The 27,028-nt window shown below is 35.1% G+C and overlaps 1 protein-coding gene and 1 pseudogene across 8 annotated transcripts in view; both read right to left on the reverse strand.

Moving 5' to 3' along the window:
• ROBO2 (roundabout guidance receptor 2) overlaps window positions 1-27,028 on the reverse strand; it is a 1,647,790-nt gene that overhangs the window by 1,490,650 nt on the left and 130,112 nt on the right. The window lies entirely within an intron of this gene.
• LOC113917664 lies at window positions 6,319-6,800 on the reverse strand (annotated as a pseudogene).

Consider the following 27,028-nt stretch of genomic DNA (forward strand, 5'->3'; position numbering starts at 1 on the left):
TTTTGTAGGCTTCACTGTACCGTGGATATAATGTGATAGTCTGGAGAAGACTTAATTCTCTTGCTAGATAGAAATAGAGCATCCATCTCCCAAGAATCTCTTCAGCCTATTTTTTTTTTCACTATTGACTCTACGTCTTTGGAAATAAACAAAAATCCCCAATATATTTTTTATTTAGTGGCGTTGTGATGGGGGGGGAGTTGTTCCAGAAAAGTATTAATGGGGGTTGCTTGCTATTGAGGATTATGAGTGCCTTGTTCCATTCATCTGGTCACTGAAAGTCTTATCCTTGTAAGGTAGGTACACTGAATTGACAACTTTGAGGGACTCGACTTCAGATTTTTTTTTTTGAGGGGTCCATTTGTTTGTTTCTTTCTTTAGATTTGTGTGTGTGTATATGTCCGTGAGTGTGTGTGTTTACATTTTTCAGTGCATTTCTACCATTCTTCCTCAGGGCTTCCACATGTCTGTGGTTATTAGAATTTTTTTTTGTTATCTGGCATATATTTGACCAATAACTTTTAATTTCTTCACAAATCTGAGCAGTAAAATCAGACACCTTAGATTGATGGTTTCTTAACCAGAAAGCCTCACTGATATTTCTATGTTGTTGTAAATTCTTATACTCATGAAGCTGACCAAGATAGTCTGTGAAAGAGACATTCATCTTAAAAGCTGATAAACAAAATAGTGTAAAATGTTTTTTTTTCCCAAAATTATCACTATCACTCTTTGTACTGTATTTTTCTCCTATACTGTCACTTATATCTCTAATGTAAACATTCATACAAATAAAAATACATATAATGGCTTTTCCCCCTTAACTAAAATAGAAAAAGCACCATGAGAGAAAGCCCCAACTGGGTATTTTAGAACATTAACTGTTGAAAAAATTCCCATTTGAATTTTTGGGAGGAATAATGGAGGACCTTTATCTTTTTAAAAAAATTACAAAAACTTATACATATTTAACTATATAATGATACACATCCTAATATATTATGTCTTATATTATATATTATGTATGCATCTATAATGATTATATATAATATATTGTGTATAATACATTATAAATATTATTTTTCAAGCTGGCTTATGTGAGCTTTCCATAAATATTTGCCATATGCATGTCTGACAGAAAGGAAATCTTATGAATAACCAGTGCCAAAATCTCTTCTTGGGGGGCAAAGATAATTTATTTTAAAATGCTATTTTAATGTCTACTTGTTATAGAAAAGAAAGGGCGCCCAGAACACAAGGCACATAAATACAAGATTGATCACATATAAAAACAAATGAGGATGCAAGCTGATGACATCAGGGACTTTCCATACACTAAATTTTATGATGGACAGAATTTATAACATTTACATAAAGGCAACAGAAACACAATGATGATTACACAAGGAGACAAATATAAAGACCAGAAAACTCAAATCAACTGTCTTTGTTCAAATCAAATTTACATCTCAAAAGTATCCCAAAACAGGCTTAATCAACCATGTTTTACTCAACAGAAAAGGGGGAATAAGTTTTCTACATTTGGGCTGCAATGCAAAATACCTTCATAAGTAGCATGATAAATAAAAAGTGATTTGAGGAAGATGTTTTTAAGAATGCAAAAATGAAAGTCTTCAGTGATTTCTATCTAGAAAATACTCTAAATTGCTCTTTTGTCAAAGTTGTCTGAGTCACTGAATATGTCTGCATTTTCTCATTTTCAAAATGGGCAAAGAACTCTTAATATCAGTTCTTTGGGAAATAATCTCACAGATTAAATATGACCTGATAAGTATTCTTTTTCTTTTTTTAAAAAAAGATTTTATTTATATATTTGAGAGTAGAGAGAGAAAACAGAGAGAGTGAGAGCACAACTAGGGGGAGGGACAGAGGGAGAGGGTGAAGCAGAATCTCTGCTGAGCAGGAAGCCCGATGCTGGGCTTGATCCCAGAACCCTGGGATCACGACCCAAGTGCAAGGCAGATGTCAACCGACTGAGCCACCCAGGCGCCCCAACCTGGTAAGTATTCTTAAACAAAGGATATATCACTAAAATGAAATTTTATAAAGTAGATAGCTAATCCTTCACAAATTTCTGCCCTACAGAAATCAAGTTCAAAAGGTATGCTATGGGTACCTGATCACTTACCTAGGGGTACCCAGATAAACTCTAGCAAAGAGGAGATGACTGCATTAAGAAAATATAAATCAGATTTCCTAATTCTTTAATTTAAGGCAAGCAGTTATGGCACTAGCCATTACTTTTGATCTGAAAAATCAAATCACACAGCTATTAAAGAGAAAAGAGTTTATCAGATTCCATAATGATTAGATAGCTATTTAGAATCAATGACAGAAAGATAAAGGGAGAGCTGGATTTTTCTTACTCACTTCTATCATCAAACTAGCAGTGAAATGAATTGAGAGTTTGGACAACTCAAAGTAAATTTATACACACATACACATTTTAATTAAAAAATTGTATTTTTTGGAGAAGTTTTAGGTTCACAGTAAAATTGAGTGGAAAGTACAGAGTTCCCACATACCTCCTGTCCACACATGTACATTAGTTCCATCAATATCAACATCTCCCACAAGTGGTACATTTGTTACAGTTGATGAACCTACATGGACACATCACTATTACTCAAAATTCATAGTTTATATTATGATTCACTCTAGGTATTGTATACTCTATGGGTTTTGACAAATGTATAATGGCATTTATCCACTTTGTAGGATATATAGAATAGTTTAACTGCTGAAAAAATCCTGTGTTCCACCTATTCATCTCTTCCCTGCCCACTCTGATGATCACCAATCTTTTTACTGTCTCTGTAGTTTTGCCTTTTCCAGAATTCATAAAGTTGGAATCATATAGTATACAGCCTTTTCAGGTTGGCTTATTTCACTTAATAATATGCATTTAAGATTCCCCCATGTCTTTTAATGGCTTGATAGCCCATTTCTTTTTTGTGCTGAATAATATCCCATTGTTTGTAAATACCACCATTTGTTAATGCATTCATCTACTGAAGGACATCTTGGTTGCTTCCAAGGTTCTGCAACCATAAATAAAAGTACTATAAACATCTGTGAAAATTTTTGCATAGATATAATTTTTCACTCCTTTGGATAAATATCAAGGAACATGATTGCTGGATTGTATGGTAGGAAAAGGTTTACTTTTGTAAGAAACTGCCAAACTCTTCCAAAGTGGTTATACCATTTTGCATTGCCACCAGCAAGGAATAAGAGTTCCTGTTGCTCCACATCCTTATCAGCATTTTGCAATGGTAGCATTCCAGATTTGGATCATTCTTATCAGTACGTAGTTTCTTACTGTTGTTTTAATTTGCAATTCCCCGATAATATGTGATGTTGAATATCTTTTGAATTATCTTTTCCTATGCTTACTTGACATCTTCTTTGTGTGTTATCTGCTTGGGTCTTTTGCCTGTTTTTAAATCAGGGGGTTCATTTCCTTACTGTTGAGTTTTAAGACTTCTTTGTGTATTTTGACCAAAAGTCCTTTGTCATATGTGTCTTTTGCAAATATTTTCTTCCAGTCTGTGGCTTATCATTCTCTTGTCATTATCTTTTCCAAAGTTTTTAATTTTAATGAAGTCTAGCTAATCAATTATTTCTTCCATGTATCATACCTTTGGTGTTGTAGCTAAAAAGTCCTCACCATACCCAAGGTCATCTAGGTTTTATTCTAATAGGAATTTTATGTTTCACATTTAGGTCTATTATCCATTTGAGTTGATTTTGGGGAAGGACATTAGGTCTGTGTCAAGATTTTTTGGCCAGTTCTTGAAACATGATTTGTGGTAAAGGCTATTTGTGCTCCATTGTATTACCCTGACTTCTTTGATAAAGATCTATAATGTTGTCTATAATCATGGAGGTCTATATCTGGGTTCTCTATTCTGTTCCATTGATTTATCTGTCTATTCTTTCACTAATACCAATACCATACCTTTTTGATTACCATAGGTCTGTATTAAGTCTTGAAGGCAGGTAGTGTCAATCCTCCAATTTTATTCTTCCTAAACATATTGTAAAATATTCTGTCTTTTTTGGGGTGCTAACTTAAATGATAATGTGCTTTTAATTTCAAATCCCACTTGTGCATTTCTGGTATATAGGAAAGCAATTGACTTTTGTATGTTAACCTTTTATCCTGCAACTTTGCCATAATCACTTATTAGTTCCAGGAGAGGATTTTGGTTGTTACTGATTTTTTTCAGTTTTTTCACATAGTCCTGTACTTATTCTTGATCTTGGTGGAAAAGCTTTGAGTTTTTCACCAGTATGATGTTAGCAGTAGATTCTTGTAGATACTCATTATCAAAGTTAAGGAAATTTCCCTCTATTCCTAGTTTACTAAGAGTTTTTTTCATGGCTGTGTGTTGAATTTTGTCAAAAGCTTTTTCTGCATATATTGATACAATCAGATGATTTTTTTAAAAAAATCTAAATCTGTTAATATGATGGATTATACTAATTGACTTAGAACGTTTAACCAACCTTGCAGACCTCAGATAAATTTCATTAGTCATGTTGTATAATTCTTTTTATGGATTGCTGAATTCATTTGTTAAGTTTCATTGAGAGTTTTTGCATCCATATTAATGAAACATATTGGTCTATAGTTTTCTTATAATGTCTTTGTCTAAATTTGCTATTAGGGTAATACTGGCTTCATAGGATGAGTAACAAAATATTACCTGTGTGTGTTTTGATCTTCCTAGTAAGACTTGGAGAACTGATATAATTTCTTCCTTACCTGTTTGGTAGAATTTACCAGCACATCTGGGCCTGGTGCTTTTGCAAATATTTTCTTCCAGTCTGTGGCTTGGATAGTTACTAATTACTGATGTAATTTCTTTAATAGCTATAGTCTTATTCAGATTGTCTATTTCTTTTTGTATGAATTATAGCAACTCATGTCTCCCAAGGAACTGGTCTATATAATCTAGGTTATCAAATTTGTAGACATAGAGCTGTTCACAGTATTCCTTTATTATCATTTTAATGTTCATGAAATCTGTGGTGATGCATTTTTTATTTCTGATATTAGTAATCCATGTCTCCCCCCACCCTCTCTCTAGGTAACCTACCTAGGAGTTTTTATTGATCTTTTCAAAGAACCAGCTTTTGATTGTTAATTGTCTCTACTGATTTTCTATTTTCAATTCCATTGATTTCTGCTCTAATTTTTATAATTTCTTTACTTCTTTCTACTTTTGGATTGAATTTGTACCTCTTTTTCAAGTTTACTAACGTAGAAGCTTACTGATTTTAGATCTTTCTTCATCTCATATATGCATTCAATGCTATAAATTTCCCTCTAAGCATTGCTTTCACTGCATTTCACAAATTTTGGTAAGTTGTATTTTCATTTTCATTATTTAAAAACATTTATTAGTTTCTCTCACGATTTGTTCTTTGATATATGTGTTTAGAAATATGTAGTTTAATCTCAAAGTATTTTGGATTTTCCAGCTATTTTTCTGTTAGATTTCTATTTTAATTCCATTGTGGGCTGAAAGCAGACATTGTATGATTCTTATTTTGAATTTCTTATGGTGTGTGACTCAGAGTGTGGTATAGCTTGGTGAATGTTCCATGTGAGCTTGAGAAAAATGTGTAATCTGAAGTTGTTGGATGAAGTATTCTACATGACATAGATATATAGCAAGAGATCAATTATAGCCAGTTGATTGATAGTGCTGTTGAGTTCAGCTATGTTCTTACTGAATTTTTGCCTATTGTATATGTCCATTTCTGATAAAGGGGGTCTTAAAGACTCCAACTATAATAGTGGATTCATGTATTTCTCCTTGCAGTTCTATCAGTTTTTGCCTTATCCACTTTGACCCTCTTTGTTAAGCACACACACATTAAGGATTTTTTTGTTTGTTTTGTGTTTTTTTTGTTTCGTTTTTGTTCTTTTTTTAATTATTATGTTATGTTAATCACCATACATTACATCATTAGTTTTTGATGTAGTGTTCCACAATTCATTGTTTGTGTATAACAACCAGTGCTCCATGCAGTACGGATTATTGACTTCTTTATCCTATATAATGCCCCTCTTTATCCCAGATAATTTGCCTTGCTCTGAAGTCTGCTCTATCTGAAATTAAAATAGCTACTCCTGCTTTCTTTCTTTCTTTTTTTTTTTTTTTTTTGACAGAGCCTGCCGCAGGTTTATTTGTACAAAGAGCAAAGGAGGACACCAGGCCCATGCAGATAGAAGCCCAAGGGTCACACCAGTCCTTCCACCCTCACACTGACAGACACAAGCCTCTACACTGGAGCCTTTGTGGGGGCCTGGGCAACTTTGGGAGCTTGGGCTGGAGCTGGAGCCGGAGCCAGAGCCAGGGAGCTGCAGTCTGGGCCTTGGTTTGAGCCTTGGCCTTGGACTTTGGTCAGCAGAGCCTGAGACCCTTGGCAATGCGGGCATGAGCACGTTTCCCGAGCTTGGGGTGAGCGATGTAGGCAAGTCGATTTAGCTTGCAGCTGTCGCCCTTTGGGATCTTGGGCTTGACCTCCTTGGGCTTGACAAGGGCGTTGACAGCCTCAGCACATGCACTCATGGCCTTGGCATTGTTGGCCTGCATCTTCTTCAGGCCCTTCTTGTTGTGCTTCTTGGCAAAGGGCATGTTCCTCAAGAACTTGGGGTCTACCCCCTTAAGAGATTCGTATCTTTGTGACCAGGGTTTCTTGATGCCATTTCTGTGCCATTTTCATGACTGGTTGTGCGTAGTGTGGTTCTTGGACTTGGCCATGTCTGCACCGAAGACCACAGGTCACAAAGCCCTGCTTTCTTTTGATTAGTGTTAGCATGGTGTAGTTCTTGTCTCTATCCCTTTATCTTTAATCCATATGTGTGAACATTTAAAATGGGTTTCTTGCAAATAACATATAATTGGATCTTGTTTTTTGATACACTCTGAATATTACTGTTTTTAGTTCATTGATATTTAAGGTGATTATTAAAATTATTGAATTAATACCTACCATATTTATTACTGTTTTGTATTTGTTGCCTTTGTTCTTTGTCCCCATTTTTGTCTTCCACACTTTCTCTGTCGTTCATGGTTTTAATCAAACATTTATATGATTCCATTTTCCCTCCTCTCCCAACATATCAATTATACTTTTTGTACTGTTTTTTGGTGGTTGCCTTAGAGTTTGCCATATATATTTGCATCTAATCTAAGCTCACTTTCAAATAACACTATACACTTCATGTGTAGTAAGAGTACTTACAACAAAAAATATTTCCAATTCCTTCCTCTCATCCCTTGTATCATTGCCATTATTCATTTCATTTATATATAAGAATACTTACACATTAGAATACTTCATTGCTATTATTCAAATATTTCATTGTTATTATTATTTTGAACAATCTGTTATCTGATAGATTAAGAATAAGAAAAGTAAATGTTTTTATTTTACCTTCACTTACTCTTTTTCAAATGCTCTTATGTAGTTCCAAGTTTCTGACCTATGTCATATTTCTTCTCTCTAAAGAACTTATTTTAACATTTCTCACAAGATAGATCCTTTTTTTTTTTTTTGAGAAAATGTTTATTTCTCCTTTACTTTGAAGCATAATTTCACATGGTACAGAATGCTGGGTTGGTGGGTTTTATCTCTCATCACTTATGTTTCATTTCACTCTCTTCTTGCTTGCATGGTTTCTGAAGAGAAGTCAGATGTAATTCTTTATGTCTCTATAGGTGTTTTTCCCCCCTTCTAGTGTCTTTCATTTTTTTTTTTTCTAATCTTTGCTTTTCTGAAGTTTGAATGATTTGCTTAGGTATAGGGTGTATGAGGGTTTTTTTTTCTTTTTTCTTTCTTTACTTCTTCATTTTTTGATGCTTAATACTTTCTGAGAATCCTGGATCTGTGGTTTGTTATCTGATATTAATTTGAAGAAATTATCAGTCATTATCACTTTGAATATTGCTTCTGTTCCTTTCTTTCTTCTCCTGGTATTCCAATTATGTGTATGTTTTACTTTTTGTAGTTGTCCCACAGTTCATCAAAGGCATTCATTTCTGGTACAGTGTTTTAGATCTCTAGCTTTTCTTTTTGAATCTTTCTCAATTTCCATCTCTATGGTTACATTTCCCATGTGTTCTTGCATGTTGTGTGCCTTTCCCCTTTCCCTTTAAATCCCTGAGCATATTAATCATAATTTTTAAAAATTCTCATTCTGATAATTGCAACATTTCTGCCATATCTAACTCTGGTTCTGATGTGTGTTTAGTTGTCTTCAAAGTGTGTTTCTGCCTTTTAGTATTCCTTCTAATTTTTTGTTAAAAGGCAACCATGATATACTGCACTAAATAGGTGTTTAATAATAAAGTGGTAAGGGATGGGGGAAGAAATAGCATGCTATAGTCCTATAAGTAGGTCCAAGAGTTTTGGGGAGCTCATGTCCCTGCTTCTGTGAACTTTATTAGTCCTTCTCAGTTTCCTCCCACTCCCATTACATAGGAAAAGATGGCGAGAGGGGGCTAGATTTATGTATGTCCCCTCCTGCATTTGAGAGGGTTAGAGGTTGCTGGAGTTGGGTGTTTCTCTTCCTCCAGTTAGGTTAGGCTCTGGAAAAACAGTGTATCTTGACAGCAGGCCTTATCGAGAAACATAGGATGCTCTGGCATATGTCAGATGGTTCCTTTTCTCCTCCCTCTGCCAGAAGCATCAGGGAATTTTTCTTCAATATATACTATGAAGACCTGGAAGAGATCCTGGTGGTAAAACTCACAAAAGTATGAGGGCCCCCTATCGCTGGGTCCCCTGGTGTTTTTAAATTGCATAGTTGTCCACACTGAACCTCCAGTAACTCATCAATTACAGTTCAGATTTTCCTGCCCTGCACTGGTTCCTGTGGAGGTTGCTGCCAGTGGGTTTCTATGCCAGTTAAGTTGTGATTCTTTATCTACCTGTCTCTCTAATTTTGGGGAAATAAATTTTTCCTGTGACCTCACTTCTCTGATGGATCTAAGAAGAACTGTTAATTTTTCTATTCGTTATGTTTTTTTCCTTATCATTAGGATAAAGTGGTGATTTTCAAGCTCCTTAACAAGTTGAACCAGAAACCAGAAGTCCAAAATGTGTTTTTTATTTTAAAAAATCCCTTCTTAATTTACTTCTACTAAAAAATTACAATATGCAATGTTTGTGATTTTTTTAATTCACGTTTTAAAACTGATAACAAAAATTGGGATTCTTTGATGGAGAACTTTAGTTTTTTGTAAATCAGATTTAGGAAAGAACACAAAGTTGCATGGCATTTCTATAACACTTGACTAAAGTAGGACATTTTCTGAGGTATCTTTGAGAATGAATTACACACACACAGACTCATGCATGTAATATATATAATATTATACATGTACACATATATATACACATGTATATATATCAGCTAACTATCGCATGTTTATTCTCCCATCTTTTGTATGTGCAACTCACTAGACTATTAGCCAGATCAAATATCAGAGCGAACTTAAAAATTATTCTCCAAATGACTCAATATAGTTAGATCTATTTTTATAGTTGATGAATCTTAAGAATTTTAAAAATATCCTTAAATATATATTTATATATATATATACTCAAATATATATGTATATATTTAGGGACTTTGTGTTACACAAACATTGAAACAGATCATGGGTAAGTTTTAAGTGCACACTCAGCATTTCCAAGCACACAGGTGTTATATGAGCTTTTCTAACAGAAAAACGTCTAAAGATCACCTAAGTAATATAGCTGGTACTAACTTGGACACATTCTGAATTCTTAAGTACTTAATTTTATTGTATTAATTTAATTAAGCTAGGTTTCCGTATGTTTCACTGAATAAGATGTGGACCGGGGATTGGATGAGTCCATGGAGAATATCCTAATTGCCTCTTGAGCAGCAAGGACTATTATTAATGAGATTCTTTTCTGTAAGATGGAAATTCTTCAGTCTCTTTACATAGATATAGATAGAAATATAAACCCTGTACTTTTAAACTATTCTGTGGACATGACAATGAGATGGACTAGAATGAGGTAGAGCTTGGAGGGAAATTCAAACCAGATATTATAGTAGAGATTCTAATGTGTAGCCAAATTCTGGTCAAGACAGATGAGTAATATGGTATGTAATTAACTATAGGATTTAGAATAGGGTTGGGGTTCAAATTCTGCATCTGCACCTCGATTAACAATGTAATTTTGGATAAATTTCTTAATCTCTCTGTTCTTCATCTTCTGCATCTATAAAACGGTGATAACTGCCTCACAGAATTACAGTGGGGATTATATGATATAATGTTTATAAAATGTGTAACACAACTAATGGCATGTGATTTATGTATTAATTAGGACTCTGAGAAAAGAAAGACCAAACAAGACGGCCAAAGTAACATAGCCATTTTTAATTCATATACCTGAAAAGTCTATATGTAGTTTTATGAACTTATTAGCAACTATTTTTTCTCTTGTTGTTCCTTAGGTTCATAGTCTTCTATTTAGCTTCATACTAAGGTTCTTACCTTTATGATTATAAGATGGCAGCAGCTGTTTTTCACATTCTCTCAGCAAAGAATTAAAAAGTGTCTGCCTTTTTCTCAAAAACCCCAACAAAATCTTGCATATCATTGACTCTTTGGATTTTTTTCCATGAAGATAGTAATCACTGCCGATCTCCTTATAAACAACAGGCTGGGAGTGGGGAAGGGACAGTTTTCCAGGTATAAGTTAGAATAAGCTTACCAATATATGGTGGCTTCAAAAGTCTACTTTACTAAGCAATTCAGAAGTACTAACTATCATATGGTCGTCATTGTAGAGATTGCTGTTAACGGAATTTTTGTGGTCTATTTAAAGAAGAGAGAAAGGATATGCACCAGAGAAAGGCTACATGCTAACATGAGTTAAAGAGATACTAAAGATTCAATTACTGCTGCTTTGTAACATATAGAACCACAGGCAGTCTTTCAACCAGGAAATAAGTCATAGAGAGCAAACCATGGAAAATATAGGCTTTAGAAACAGGAGGGACCCCCTTCAGATGCTGGCCCTGTCAGTCAACTGGTGAGGGACAGGCCATCACTATAGAGATATCACCATGGCCTTATGGTCACCAAAGAGACTGAGTTCAGTTGTCAGCCTACACAATTTTGATATCTAAAACCTTAATAATGTCTCCACTTTAAAATGCAAAAAAAAAAAATCCACAAAATATGCTGACCAAAAAAAAAGTGTTATTTTTTCATCTCCATCCTTTACTAAAAAAAAAAAAAAAAAATGTGCTTTAACCCCATGATGAATGGTGGTCAATCTCAAAGACTCCTAACGGTTTCTTCAATTCCAAATCTATAAAAACGTTGGAATGAAACAGTGGAATTTTTGCTATCCTTAATATTCATTTAAAAATTATCAGTTTCTTTCCTGGTTTTAAGATTTTCCCCAATGTTCTAAACTTTACAGTATTTCTACTCTCTTCCTATGCTATTTGACTTTTGTACTTAATGTCTTCTACTGCCATCATTTTTTTGATCATTTATAAATCTCTACTTTAAACTCAGATCTTTCTCCCAAGTTCTACATCTATAATTCTATTGGCCCACAGATAAATGTTGTTCAATATGTCTGACACTGACTTAATTATCTCCATCCCAAACTTCTCCCTATTACATTCTATCATGGTGATCATAATTCATCATCATAATTCATCCTGTTTCTCATGCTTGGAATGAAGGAGCTCCCTCTTCTATTTTTTTCCTTATCTACCATATCACCAAATATGTTTTATTGATTTTAATTTAGAAAAGCTTCTTGAGTCTATTGTGTGCGCTACTCCATGCCCATGGTGATTGCTAGTTCAGGTCCTCGTATATTCATATTTGGAAAAATCACTCATTTAATTAAAAAAAAAGTATTTGCTGAGTAGCTACTATATCTTAGGCAATATTCTAGTCACAGAGGCTATGGTAATGAACCCAACAAATATCAAGCCTACATTCTAGTGGGAACATCATAATTCAGCTGTTCATGAAATATTTTTTAAAAAGAAAAATAAAGTAGAAAATGGGGATAAATGGTGGCAGAGGCTGTTACACAAATAAGGTCTGTTTATATAAAGAGGCAATATTTGTATAGACACCTGTAGGAAGTAAGGACAAAAGCCTCGACACTCCCTCCCACTCTACTCAGTTTCTACTAACTTGTCACTTCCTCCTGAACAACCTCACAGTTAACAAAGGGGCTATATTTTATAAGGGTAAGATTCAACCAGGCAGCTCTTCTACTTAAAAACTCTCCTACCTGTGGCATTGAACTCATGGCTATTTACCTTTTGTCCCTGCTCCTCATTCCCCACTATCCTTCCCATACTCCCATTATCTAAACTTCACATTGCTCTCTGAACACATGATGCCCTTTTATGCCTTTACATAAGTTGCTTTGTTTTTTGTGCTGTTTTTATGTGAAAAGGAGCTTCCCACTTCTCTCTTAATTTCTGCTTAACATTTAAGGACTCATCTTCTGTGGTCAGCCTTCCCTAACTTCTGGTAGCAACAATAGCCACACCATCTCATATACCTACTTTGTCATGGCATGTTAACACAATGGATTGTAATTCTTTATCTTTTTAATCAGTCTACTTTTAGAATACAGTTGACTTCTACTTATTTGAGCATATAAAAACAGTGTTTGACAGATTAAGTTGCTATAGGTTTGTTGACTGAATCAGTTAGCTTGGGTACAGGAAGAAAACTATTGGCTGTGGTGGGCCAGCTATCTTTGCCGGCCACAAAAATCTGTGGCTTGATTCTAATTTTATTATGAAAAGAAAGTATGGTCTATATGGCTGTGCATTCCTCTGCATTTGAGAGTTTTGTTCTTGAAGTTCTCTTTTATCTTTACTTTCAGTGTTTCTGATGTGTGTGTGTGTGTGTGTGTGTGTGTGTGTGTGTGTGTGTGTGTACGCACCATTTTCTATTCTGTGGTAGCAAAGGTAGGAGAGAATGAGAAAAAGAACTATGTAAAAGGGGACCTAAAGCTCTAGCAGCCTCAGATTTTGGTTGTTTCCTAATGGCAAATTTCTGTATAGGGGCTGAGTGGAGGGAGGTTTATGTGAATTCATTTATGCATCTGTAATATAGATGAATTTCTCATTTTTATCCAATTCTGTGGTAGATCTTCAAGCATAAGGAAGTACTAAAACAATGAATTATCTATTATTCTTATCATTATTACCACCATTTATTTATCACTTTGTGAGGCTGAACTAAGCTCCCAGTATAAAATATTATTCTTTCCAATATCTCTTTATTGAGGTACAATTTTCCCCATTTACAGAGAAAACAGGTTCATATAGGTTCAGTTACATGACCATTCATATATTTATTAAGAAACAAAGCCAGGATAAAATTTAAGTATCTACATTACGCTTTGGAAACAGAGATTGTTAATTTCCATCAAGCAAGTATCTGAGTAGTGTATCTTAAGAAAGGATGCAGTTTGTACATGTCATAGAGTATATATCATACATATATATTTCAATTTCATAAAAAGTTTAAAACAAGTTTTTAATAGTTCTCATGAATTTGCACTTAAAGTGGTTTGAATGGACTGCTAATGCACATTGTTCTGCTACAGAGTCCTAAAAAGACTTTCTTTTTTAAAGAGAAGCTATAAATTTCAATCAATTGCTACTTTTTTTCCATAAACAAACCAGTCTCTCCGGCACTAGAAAATATTTTTTAATAGGAATATCAAGAAGAAAAACTATAGTATAATTGCATGTGACATTGGCAAAAGCAAGGGATTTGAAATATTCTCTATGGATGCTTTAAATATGGCAATTCCATTACTCCAAAAGAAAAAAAATGCCCAATTTTCTGCTTTGTTTGCATAAAGAGTTATACGTCTTACCTACATATCCTTGGCATACTTAGATCTATTCTAGATGGTTAAACCAAAATTTAAAAGATAATTTGCCCCTCAAATAGGGGGAAATGATGAAAATAAAGACTGACATTCCATCTTCAAACACTTTCACTTATAAATGTGACAGCTGAATAGACAGTGACTATAAGCAACTACACAGAGCAGTTTTAGGATAATTCAATTAGCAAACAGGGTAGATCTAAAATCCAACACTGGCCAAAATTAGCAACTTTTGCAGAAATAAAAAGAATGTGGTATATTTTTAAGGAAAATACGCCCTACCACAAAGGCTAAGATAATGGTTTTTGCGATATAATCCAGACTCCTTCCCACCGCCAGACCTTGAACCAGTTAGTTTCAGAGAGCATTAAAAATAACCGTGCTTGAATTTTAGATCAGTACTGAGTGGTAAACACCTTGGATGTCTTGCTATGTTAGGATATTTAATAGCAACCATGAAAAGTAAGTGTTGATACAAAAACAGATCCTGTTTTCTGATGTTAGGTATACACTGGAAATTGGCCTATTGGCTAGAAAAGGGTGTTTCTGTCATCATCCTGGCCAAGGCCTGCACACCCCAATTAGAATGACTGATCTCCAGTAAATTGCTTATGAACTGACTTTGGTCACTTGCTCTCCTCTGGCTAGATTTTATCTCACCCTACACATGAGAAATTAAAATGTGTCATGTTTCTATACCATAGAGAAACCATTTGAACATGATGTTAATATGAAGATCGAGTTATGTTACAGCATTCTAGTACATTCCTGCAGTGAAATATTCGAGGGCAACAACCAGGCATATATTAGTCCCATTTTACATCCTCTCATTTTCCTGATGACAATGTTTTTGGTCAGGACAATTTTCAGGACTTTTTGTAGGTACTGTCTTTTATGTTAGTCCTTTCTTTATAATTTAAGCACTCTTGGTCAAACCTTACTCTACCACTGAATTCAGATCAATTTATATTCTACCATAAACTCCTCATGGTTTCATTTCATTGAACATGATTCCCAAAACTAAATTTCTAATTACAGTACTTCATTAAATACTGATTTTAAGGAAAAACGTTTAGTTCTAGGATACAATTATTTTAAATAGTGAATAAGTCTCCAATTTGGATATTAAATATGTAAATAGTTTACTTATCTCAAAAATAGAACACTAAAAGTTATTTCAGAATATATTGTCTACTCTATTTACATTTCCCAGATGTGTAATCTTTTCTAACCTTTTACTATTTTTTAACCCTTTGCTTTTCTAATCCTTTAATATTATATTATACCAGTTCAGGTATTAAATAAACCAATAATATTGACACTGAATCAACACTACGATTCTACCAAAAAGTGCCTCAAATCCTCCAAGTACATCCAAATTTATTTCTATAAAATAACTTTATAATTTAAGTAATGGGACAATTTTAAAATATCAACTCAGACTCATTAACAAAAGAAAATGACCCAACTCACAACCTATAATGAAAATATAGGTTATTATGACACTGTATCTACTAAACTCTATAATATGAATACTGTATTTCTTTCTACTCTTTTCTCATCACTGCTAAGGAAAATTATTTTCCAGAAAAAAGTCGTACTCCCAGAAAGGGGAGTAGAGATAGAGATCAGATGTCACATTTATATGTAGAGATAGTAAATCTGCATTGGTCATTCATTCTAAGAAATGGAGAAATTATAATCTTTTGCTTTATTTTGGTGGAGAGATGATATACTTATCAGTGGAAATTCGTAAGTAGTGTTTGTCTTTGATTTCAAATAGAATCTCTCTTTAAATTTATTCTCTCTCCTACCAATCCACTTTCTTGATTATTTTATCCTACTTTTTTTTCATTATGACTCAAAATCTAAAGTTATTCTAGTATTTACCCATTTTTTGTCCTTATATTTAAAATGTCTTTAGATTTTAGTGTTTCATGACATTTGAGTTTCCTAGTCAGTCACCTGTATAATACTTCTATTTTATGATAATAATAATTCAGGAAAAATACTACCCAAACCATATGAAGTGATGCAATTTACTCTTTCAAGAAGGATCCCAATATTAAAAATTCATTAAGCTTTTAAAACAGATTATTAAACCTATGTAAGACTTCAAAGTACCCTACTCCTTCCTTAATTTCTCTTTCTTCTTACAAAGCTGCTATCATCAAGACAGTATGGGACTGGCACAAAAACAGACACATCGATCAATGGAACAAAATCGAGAGCCCAGAAATGGACTCTCAACTCTATGGTCAACTCATCTTTGACAAAGCAGGAAAGAATGTCCAATGGAAAAAAGACAGTCTCTTCCACAAATGGTGTTGGGAAAATTGGACAGCCACATGCAGAAGAATGAAACTGGACCATTTCCTTACACCACACACAAAAATAGACTCCAAATGGTTGAAAAGTGGGCAGAAGACATGAACAGACATTTTTCCAAAGAGGACATCCAAATGGCCAACAGACACATGAAAAAATGTTCAACATCACTTGGCATCAGGGAAATCCAAATCAAAACCTCAATGAGATACCACCTCACACCCTGTCAGAATGGCTAAAATTCACAAGTCAGGAAATGACAGATGTTGGCGGGGATGCGGAGAAAGGGGAACCCTCCTACACTGTTGGTGGGAATGCAAGCTGGTGCAACCACTCTGGAAAACAGTATGGAGGTTCCTCAAAAAGTTGAAAATAGAGCTACCGTACAATCCAGCAACTGCACTACTGGGTATTTACCCCAAAGATACAAATGGAGGGATCCGAAGGGGTTGTGCACCCCAATGTTTATAGCAGCAATGTCCACAATAGCCAAACTATAGAAAGAGCCAAGATGTCCATCAACAGATGAATGGATAAAGATGTGGTATATATATATATAATGGAATATTATGCAGCCATCAAAAGGAATGAGATCTTGCCATTTGCAATGACGTGGATGGAACTGGAGGGTATTATGCTGAGCGAAATAAGTCAATCAGAGAAAGACAAGTATCATATGATCTCACTGATATGAGGAATTCTTAACCTCAGGGAACAAACTGAGGGTTGCTAGCGTGGTGGGGGGTGGGAGGGATGGGGTGGCTGGGTGATAGACATTGGGGAGTGTGTGTGCTCTGGTGAGCACTGTGAATTGTGTAAGACTGTTGAATCATAGACCTGTACCTCTGAAACAAATAATAAGTTCTATGTTAAAAAAAAAAAAAGAAAAGAAGAAGAAGATAGTAGGAAAGGAAAAATGAAGGGGGGGGAATCGGAGGGGGAAATGAACCATGAAAGACTATGAACTCTGAGAAACAAACTGAGGGTTCTAGAGAGGAGGGGTGTGGGGGGATGGGTTAGCCTGGTGATGGATATTAAGGAGGGCACGTACTGCATGGAGCACTGGGTGTTATACGCAAACAATGAATCATGGAACACTATGTCAAAAACGAATGATGTACGGTGATTAACATAACATAAAAAAAAAAAAAGAATGAGGCTCAAAAAAGAAAAAGTACCCTAATCCCTATTAGCATGTTTTGCTTTTCTATACATAATGCAAAATATTTAAAATACCATTACTCCATTCATGAACATAATTAATATTTAAGTTGCCATCCATACTGTGTCTGTCACGTACCACAGAAAATTATGTCTTTTGGATGATCTGCAGTAAATAAAAGCAAATAAAATTCACTTTGCACTGCCAATAAATAAAACATTGCAGTACCTAGGTATGGCTGGAATTAAACAAAAGTATTGGCTAGTGGAAAGATAGTTAATACTCTGACTTCATGATAAATTCAACCTACACATCGGAGCTTACATAAAAGACCAAAATAACAGTTAATATTTACTGAGTCTGGTTTGACAGTACAACAGATAAAGTCACCCAAGTTGTAAAAAGAAAATGTATGGCAATCTCTTTAATTAGAGTTTAAATCTGCTCATCTTGATGCAATAATAAACCGAGAAACACCAGGATATATGCTCTTTTGGGAGACAGCTACTGTACATGATACATGTGGCCCTTTCTGATTCAAGGCATGATTCTTGGCTCCTGCTTCTGAAACACAACGTTTCATTTTAATAAAAGATACATTACTGCTGTAAGATAAGGTCATCAGCTGTTAAGTGTAATGCAATTTCTGTAATAAAATTAATTTTATAGCCTGTATAAAAGACTTTATGTGGGTTAAATACTTTTAATTAGTAGCTAAATTCTGTTCCTTAGAATGCATAAATGAAGCACCTCCACCCCCATAAAAAGAATGCATATACCGTAAAATGTCAGTACAATTCTTTATGACCTCAATTCTTTGTGTGATTCTAAAACGCTGGCTCGTGTCAACTGCAGGCTGATACGGCCTTTTCTGGCCACAGGAACAGAGAATTTATTTGCTGGTGCTTCAAGACTAAAAACAGTTATACCAGTGAAAACCCTGCACAATTCCCTTATAGGGAATTCACCACAGCTCCTTACAGCTATTTCTGCACAGCAATTCTGGCACAAAAAAATCTGATACATGGGTATCAACTTATTAACTCCAAGCTAATCATCCAGCAAATGAACACATTTAATCTCAAATGGAAGCTGAATGACAGTAAAGGAGATATAAACCACACGTATAACCAATACTGAAAAAACATCTCAATGTGGGTAAAATGGCCAGAAAGGGCAACATATTATTGGTAAAACGTACATATAAACATATAAACATTAATTTAATAACCTCCTTGCTTTGTGAAAAGTTTTCAATATGAAGTATTTCCTAACTGGTAAAGGATTTAGGACTGGAACAGAATTTAAAATTGGACAGCTTTGAATTTGAATCTCTAGCTCTTCTACCCAACTAATCATGTAAGATCCAATGCAAGTTATTTAACCTTTCTGATCCTGTTTGGGCATTCATTTTTAAATAAGGATAAGAACAGTTGTCTCATAGGGCTATTATCACACTTAAACACAACAACAATACAGAGTTCTTGGCATTAAGGCTGGCCTTTATCAGTATGAAATGAATGTACTTTTCCTTCTGATTTTACTCCCTTTCCAGAGGCCGATGGAGGAGCCACTGAGGGTAGAAAAGTTATCAGAGTTTAGATGCTCTTTTGTCAACATTATCGGGCTCATGTAAAGAATCACTGAGGCAAGGAAGTGATACTTGGCTAAAAATGTCATCACATTATATAAAATATTACATTAAATTCATTCTTACTAATAAATTATACATTTGTTTTCCAAGTAGCATGTTGAGGCTCTTTGATATGTGTTACACCTAAGGAAGCAACCCTACCAAGAAGATAGGAAGTGTCCTTAAGAGATCTATTTTTACTGTTCCCCTCACTTAACTTTGGACAGGAATTACGAGCAAAGGGACAGCATTCAGAAGCTGCTAGTCATGCAAACAATGCTCAGATATTTTCTACCCTCAATCTCATCACATTCAGTCCGCAGATATAACCACACTCCCCTGATCCTCTGATAACAAACCCACATTCGTCTTTCTGCCCTGGTCATTCTGAGCCACTGAAGCTACTCATTTTGGATACTAGATGATCCACCAGGAAATGGCACTGGCACAGAAAGATGCATGACAGAGTTCCACACCAACAGAGCCTGATTCCAGCAGGATGGAGGCAAGATAATGCAGAGGGAAGACATGCCATTTCACTTATTACAGCTGCTATTTTACCATTTTGTTGATCTCCAACTTATTTTTGTATTCCTTCTACATATGCCTTAAAGGGCCATGCCTGAAATGGAGCATTTTTTTTTCCACTTAAAAAAAGTAGCAAATTTGGGCTATTTCTTTTTGTGTATTATTTATGTTGGTTATTTTATTTGAAACAGTCTCATTTTTTACTTTACACAAATTCCTCCAGTTTTATAAAGAATATTTAATCTAATATCTTAGTACATCTAAATTAAACTTTATTCTCTCATTTCTTACTCATAATCATCTATTTTTTCTAATAATAAATTAAGGAAAAAGATATGCTCCTGTGTCTCTATTTGTCTTTTCCAGTTTCTTTTTTTTTTTTTTTAAGATTATTTATTTATTTATTTGACAGAGAGAGACACAGTGAGAGAGGGAATACAAGCAGGGGGAGTGGGAGAGGGAGAAACAGGCTTCCTGCTGAGCAGGAAGCCCGATGCAGGGCTCGATCCTAGGACCTTGGGATCATGACCTGAGCTGAAGGCAGACGCTTAATGACTGAGCCACCCAGGTGCCCCTTAAAAGAAGAAATACTAATCTGATTGGTTAACATTTGACCAATACATGGGCTCCATTAACTAGTGCAGGCTCACTGCATATTAAAAAATCATGGGCAGCCACAGGGCCCTCCTTTTCTTCTGTTCCCTGACATTGTGCATTAAGAAGCTCTCTCCTTGGTGCATTTTCTTTCTCAATGCAGCAGAGTCAAAATGTTGAGCCAGGGCTTTACTTTAACAACTCATGATATATAATCTGATGACTTAGAAGGATAGTAACATCCTATGCATGGGCCTTAAACATCAACTTTGCCTATCTGGCTTCAAGAGAGAAACCATACTGGAGTACAAGTTCAAGGCAATTTACCAAATAGAAACGTTTTGAAAAGTGAAACTTTATTCACATCAGTCAGGACACTGTTTACCTCTCTAGTTGCACCTATGTGATTTATTTTTATAAAATAATAGCTTACAAGTATTCTTAATTTTCTTGAACTGGTGTTAATTCAAGTTTCACCTATAATGATTAATAGCTCAGGTACCTTTGACTATGCTCCAAACTAACTGAATATTATTCAGTTTGTGTATAATTGTCCTCTTTTTAATGTGCTTAATTTTTCAGTTAATTTAACATTTTAATGAAAAAAGTGCTCATACTAAAAATTTCACAAATAAATGATAGGTTTAGTTTTTAAAACATCTGAGATGTTTTGAAAATATTAAAGGCATGCATCTGAAACAAAGATACTAGATTTAATTAGGTAGAACAACCTCCTCTACATTTAAGCAAAGGTATTGGAACAATAAGCAGATCAGTCCTATCATCCTGGCCCAAACAGCTAACTAATTCAAGTGGCTGGGAAAAGAATAAGGAAAACAAAATAAAACAAATTACAAAAATAATGGTCTACAGTAGAATGTTGAAAAATCACTGTATCAAAGTATAAATATGTTTAATATACATCACATCATCAGTCCTGGGATATAGATTCTATTACTGATTTCACCTAAAAAATGAGGAAACTGAGGTCTGAATAGGTAAGGAGCCAACTGTCAATTCTTTACTTCTTAGTTCTAGTTGCCTCTGAGGCTTGTCCACATTCCTTCACCAAAGCTCCTTGAAACACTGTAACCATTGGCCATATACCAGTCATCTTTTATATTTCCTTAGCTCTTTACCGGTGAGGGTCTTAAAAATATTCAGTAGAATTTTGCTCCCTTTTTTTAGTCGTATTGCTAAATATATTGCTTTTATTTTAAGAATAGTGTATGATATGGGGAGCATTATTCCTGAATAGGAGTTTAAGCCATAATATGAGGTGTTCAAATACTAGGGGAGTTGGTAAGACAAAGGGTGTTAAACAAAACCAAACTTTGACCTCATCTAGAATTATATGTATATGTTTTATATGAATTCTATGGAATTCCTGATTATGCACCAAGTTTCTAAGTTGTCGTTCTGTCTTTATTAGTAAAGATTATCTAGGAGCATAAATAAAGGAAATGTCTTATTGAATTAACTGGTTATTATATGTCTAAGTTTTGTATAATATTTATCTTAGCCAAAAAAAAAAAAAAATCAACTGAGAGATGCAGTATTAGCTACCCTTTGAAACACTGCTCTACAAAATAGAGGGAAAAGATGAAAATGTTTCTACACAATATTTTAAAACTCTTCCTATATATACTAAAAGAACTAAGAATTTGATACGCTTCAAGAAAAAAAACTGAAGAAAGATTTTTTTTTGGTGGGGGAGAAAGACTTAGAGATCAGATTTAAAATCCAAGATAAACTTCTTTAGATTATAGTGTTATAGAGCAAACCCATCTTTAAATCCACCAAAACACTACTAGAATGCTAAAACACAATGTGTGTGAACAAATCACAAGTGATTTGAGAAACATCAATTTTGTTTTGGGTTTTTTTTTTTTAATGTCCTAAACCACTCGCTTATAAAGTACGAAAGGATGTGTTATAACACGGGTTTGAGAACATATATCATAGAAACATCTATTAACAGGCTTCCTTTGACATTGAATTACATTTTCCAAAATAGTTTTATTTTTGCTTTTTGTGGCTTTTTTTCCTGCACAAAGAAGAAAATGGACAAAAAGCCAGACTCAACTACCAGAGAAAGGTATGTTTGAAATTACAAATTTACGAATTTACATTTATTTCTATTTTTAAAAATCAGCTTTTCATTAATAAAAAAGTTATACTCATTAAAAATGAATTTTGTTCCATTTTTATTAAGCACTTTTTCTTTCCTAAACTTGTAAATCATTACTAGTATCACTATCAGTGTCTTCCAACTCTCTTAGTGAATTTAAATGGCAACATCATTCCTTAATTTATCTATGATCTCAAAAATTCCATTAGAAAATGAGCAAACTGCTCACAAGACTGATATAAATCAAGGCAGGAACTTATTTTTGAAGACAATCAAATCTTGACTAAAATAAGAAATACTTTAAAAATATGAATATATCCTAAATGTTACAAAGCACATAAACCCAGCTGAGATATAAGTTCAAAAGGGCAATTACATAGCATGAAGCCAGATAACCTAACTAGTTCATAATATTTTATATTTAATATAATATATTATAAATGATATAGTTACTGATGAGCTAATGGCTTTTACAGGAAAGTTGGTAGTAATTCAGTAAGATGCCAAAGCAGCAAAGAGGTCAAATTCATTTCTATGTTCTTCCATTTATCTGTGAAATGATGGGGTATTTCCAATTATGAAAGTGTTTTATGATAACCTAAAGAACAACTTTGACAAACATGAGATTTTAGGGAAGTCTTCATGATAAAGCAACTTCAGATAAACAAAAAGAGAGAATTATGAGAACCAGTTGGTATTTATCTGAATATTTTGAATGGGTTAAATTATCAACTCAGGTAAACTACATGTCTTAAAAATGCAATTATGATTGAAAACCAGTCAAATGTTATGTCCAAATTAAAATTTCTACCAATGTAGAAATTATGAACCAAAAAATGCTAACTTTGACTCAGAGAATGTCACACTCAATTGGATGTATCATAAAAACTGGATGGCTAATGAGATACTTATAAGGTGCCCTTTATACAAAATCTACTCATTCCTATGACAGTAAGACTCCCAAAGAATTTCAGATCCTAAGAAAGCAACAACCTTCTTCTTTTTTAATTCAGTTTAGACTTACTCTTAGCTAATACCTTCAAATTTGTCCCTTGTTGTTGAGCAAGAGCTCACCATTGAAAATCAACCATGGGAAGAAATCTCTCTCAAGATTTTAATAAAGGCAGTTTAGGATGTTTATAATGATCATAAAGGACATACTGCAGATACTTTTGGTGAGATAGCTTAATTTATAAGTCAATTATGTAAGAACCACCTAATAATAATAATGATAATAATGATAATAATTTCAGAAAGAAAGAACTGGCAATAAACCCACTACCTAGTTTCATCTGCTCATGATTAAGAAACTCAAGTGATAGGAGACCATGACAATGTTCCATTGAGAATGATCGTGGCTTGGACAAGTGTAGTATGAGTGTAAAATATCTCAAATCTATCTATATTCAATTTAAAAGTAGACTTGCAGGACTTCCTGATGGATAGAGTATGGAACAAAAGAAAACTAACTGTTAAGAATGACTCCGTGGGATTTGGTTTAAATAATTAAACAATGGAATTCATTTATCAAAATGGGCAAGATTTTAGTAGTACAAAGTTTTGAAGGGAGAAAGGTCAAGGGTCAATTTTACAAATAATAATGTTGAGTTACTTATTAGATTTTAAGTGAAATTATCAACCAAGCAGTGGAATATACAATTCTGGAGTTCGGCAGAGCAATGAAAGTTGGGAATAAAAATCTGGAAGTTAGCAGGGGAGGAGCAAGATGGTGGAGGAGAGGGAGACCTAAATTTCGTCTGGTCCCAGAAATTCAGCTAGTTATCAAACCATTCAGAAAACCTACAAACTCAACAGGAGACCAAAGAAAAGACTAGCAGCAACTCTATGAACAGAAAAGCAACCACTTTCTGGAAGGTAGGACATGCAGAAAAGTGAATCCAAGGTAATATTTGGGAAAATAGACCACGGGGGGGAGGGAGCCTCTATCAGCCGGCTACCAGCAAGCGATAGAGCAGCAGAGCACAAAATCGGAACTTTTAGAAGTCTGCTCTGCTGAGGGACGTTGCTCCAGTGGTTAAGTGGGGAGTGGAACCCTCACTGGGACAGTATGGTCTCAGGACCCTTGGGGTCAAAGAAAGACTGGGGGTGCCTGAGTGTGGCAGAGCTCCTAGATATAGGAGTGGGGAAACTGGCTGCAAAGACGGAGCCGAGGAGTGGGCTCTCAGCTTGAGGGTGCCATAAACCGTGATCCTCGGCACAGTCGGGCCACTGCTCTTCGAGCAGGGACCCAACAGGTGGCAGATCCGGAGAGACTCCCCTTCCTCTCCCCCAGGAGAAGCAACGGGGGGAGACCGCTGCAGGAATCTGCTGGGTTTGGAGACTCCAAACGGGGTAGTGTGCCAGAGACAGAAACGCTCAGTCACGGGCCAGGTGAGCACGGAGTGCGGCCAGAGACTGGGGAGAGAGGAGTGATTGACCGCTTTTCTCTGAGGGCTCACTGAGGATTGGGGCCCCAAGCTCTCGGCTCCTCCAGAACCAGAGATTGGGAGGCCACCATTTTCACTTGGCCTCCAAAGCTGTACAGAAAGCTTTCAAGGAACAAAAGATACTGAGAGCAAACCCAAGCAGATTACTTAGCCTGGCCCCTGGCAAGGGTGGTGCAATTCAACCTCAAGCAAAGACATTTGAGAATCACTGCAACAGGCCCCGCCCTCAGAAGATCAGCAAGAACATCCAGCCAAGACCAAGTTTACCAATCAATGAGAACGGCAAAACCCCAGGGCTAGGGGAATACAGTACATAGAATTCATGGCTTTTTTCCCATGATTCTTTAGTCTTTCAAAGTTAATTTTTTAAATATTCTTAATTTTTTCTTTTTCTATTTTTTTAGTTGAATTTTTCTTCTTTCCTTTTTAACCAACATCTTATCAATTCCTTTTTTAAAATCTTTCTTAATTTTCATTTTTACATAGTCTGTCCCTTCATTTTACTTAACCTTATTTTTTTGTATATCTATATATAAGTTTTTCTTTCTTTAAAATTTTGGGATACAGTTACTTCTAACAGACCAAAATATACCCTAAATCTAGTGTATGACTTTGTCCTAGTCTCCTGCCTGATTACATTCTCTCTCTTTTTTTAAAATTTTTTTCGTTCTTTTTCAATCTTCTTATCAATTCCTTTTTTGAAAATCTTTTTTAATTTTCATCCTTATGGTCATATTCCACCCCTACATCGTATTTACCCTAATTTTTCTATATATATTTTTTCTTTCTTTAAAATTTTGGGAGGCAATTTCTTCTAACAGACCAAAATATACCCAAAATCTAGGGTGTGGCTCTGTTCTATTCACCAGCCTGATCATATTCTTTTTATTTTTTCCTTTCTTGCCCCAAAACCCCCAGTTTTGGGTCTCTTCTAATTTGTTTAGTGTATATTTTTCTGGGGTTGTTGTTACCCTTTTAGCATTTTGTTTTCTCATTCATCTATTCTTCTCTGGACAAAATGACAAGATGGAAAAACTCACCTCAAAAAAAGAACAACGGGCAGTACCGACTGCCAGGGACCTAATCAATATAGACGTTAGTAAGATTTCGGAACTAGAGTTTAGAATGACGATTATAAATATACAAGCTAGGCTTGAAAAAAGCATAGAAGATACTAGAGAATACCTTTCAGGAAAAATAAAGGAACTAAAATCTAACCAAGTTGAAATAAAAAAGGCTATTAATGGGATGCCTGGGTGGCTAACTCATTAAGCATCTGCCTTCGGCTCAGGTCACGATCCCAGGGTCAGCCCTGCATCGGGCTCCCTGCTCAATGGGAAGCCTGTTTCTCCCTTTTCCACTCCACCTGCTTCTGTTGCCTCTCTCACTGTGTCTCTCTCTGTCAAATAAATAAATAATATCTTTTTTAAAAAAGGCTATTAATGAGGTGTAATCAAAAATGGAGGCTCTAGGGGCACCTTGGTGGCTCAGTCATTAAGCGTTTGCCTTCGGCTCAGATCATGATCCCCGGGTCCTGGGATGGAGCCCCACATCAGGCTCCCTGTTCGTCGGGAAGCCTGCTTCTCCCTCTCTCACTCCACCTGCTTGTGTACCCTCTCTCGCTGTCTCTGTCAAATAAATAAATAAAATCTTAAAAAAATAAAATGGAGGCTCTAACTGCCAGGATAAATGAGGCAGAAGAGAGAATTAGTGATATAGAAGACCAAATGATGGAGAATAAAGAAGCTGAGAAAAAAAGAGATAAACAACTACTGGATCACAAGGGCAGAATTCAAGAGATAAGTGATACCATAAAGCAAAACATTAGAATAATTGGGATCCCAGAAGAAAAAAGAAAGAGAGAGGGGCAGAAGTATATTGGAGCAAATTATAGCAGAGAACTTCCCTAAATTGGGGAAGGAAACAGGCATCAAACTCCAGGAGGCACAGAGAACCCCCCCTTAAAATCAATAAAAATAGGTCAACACCCCAACATCTAATAGTAAAACTCACAAGTCTCAGAGACAAAGAGAAAATCCTGAAAGCAGCTTGGGACAAGAGGTCTATAACCTACAACAGTAGAAACGTTAGACTGGCAGCAGACTTATCCACCGAACTCTGGCAGGCCAGAAAGGACTGGCATGATACATTCAGAGCACTAAACGAAAAAAATATGCAGCCAAGAATACTATATCCAGCTAGGCTGTCATTGAAAATAGAAGGAGAGA

Source organism: Zalophus californianus, chromosome 1 (genome assembly GCF_009762305.2).
Source record: "Zalophus californianus isolate mZalCal1 chromosome 1, mZalCal1.pri.v2, whole genome shotgun sequence".
NCBI lineage: Eukaryota > Metazoa > Chordata > Mammalia > Carnivora > Otariidae > Zalophus > Zalophus californianus.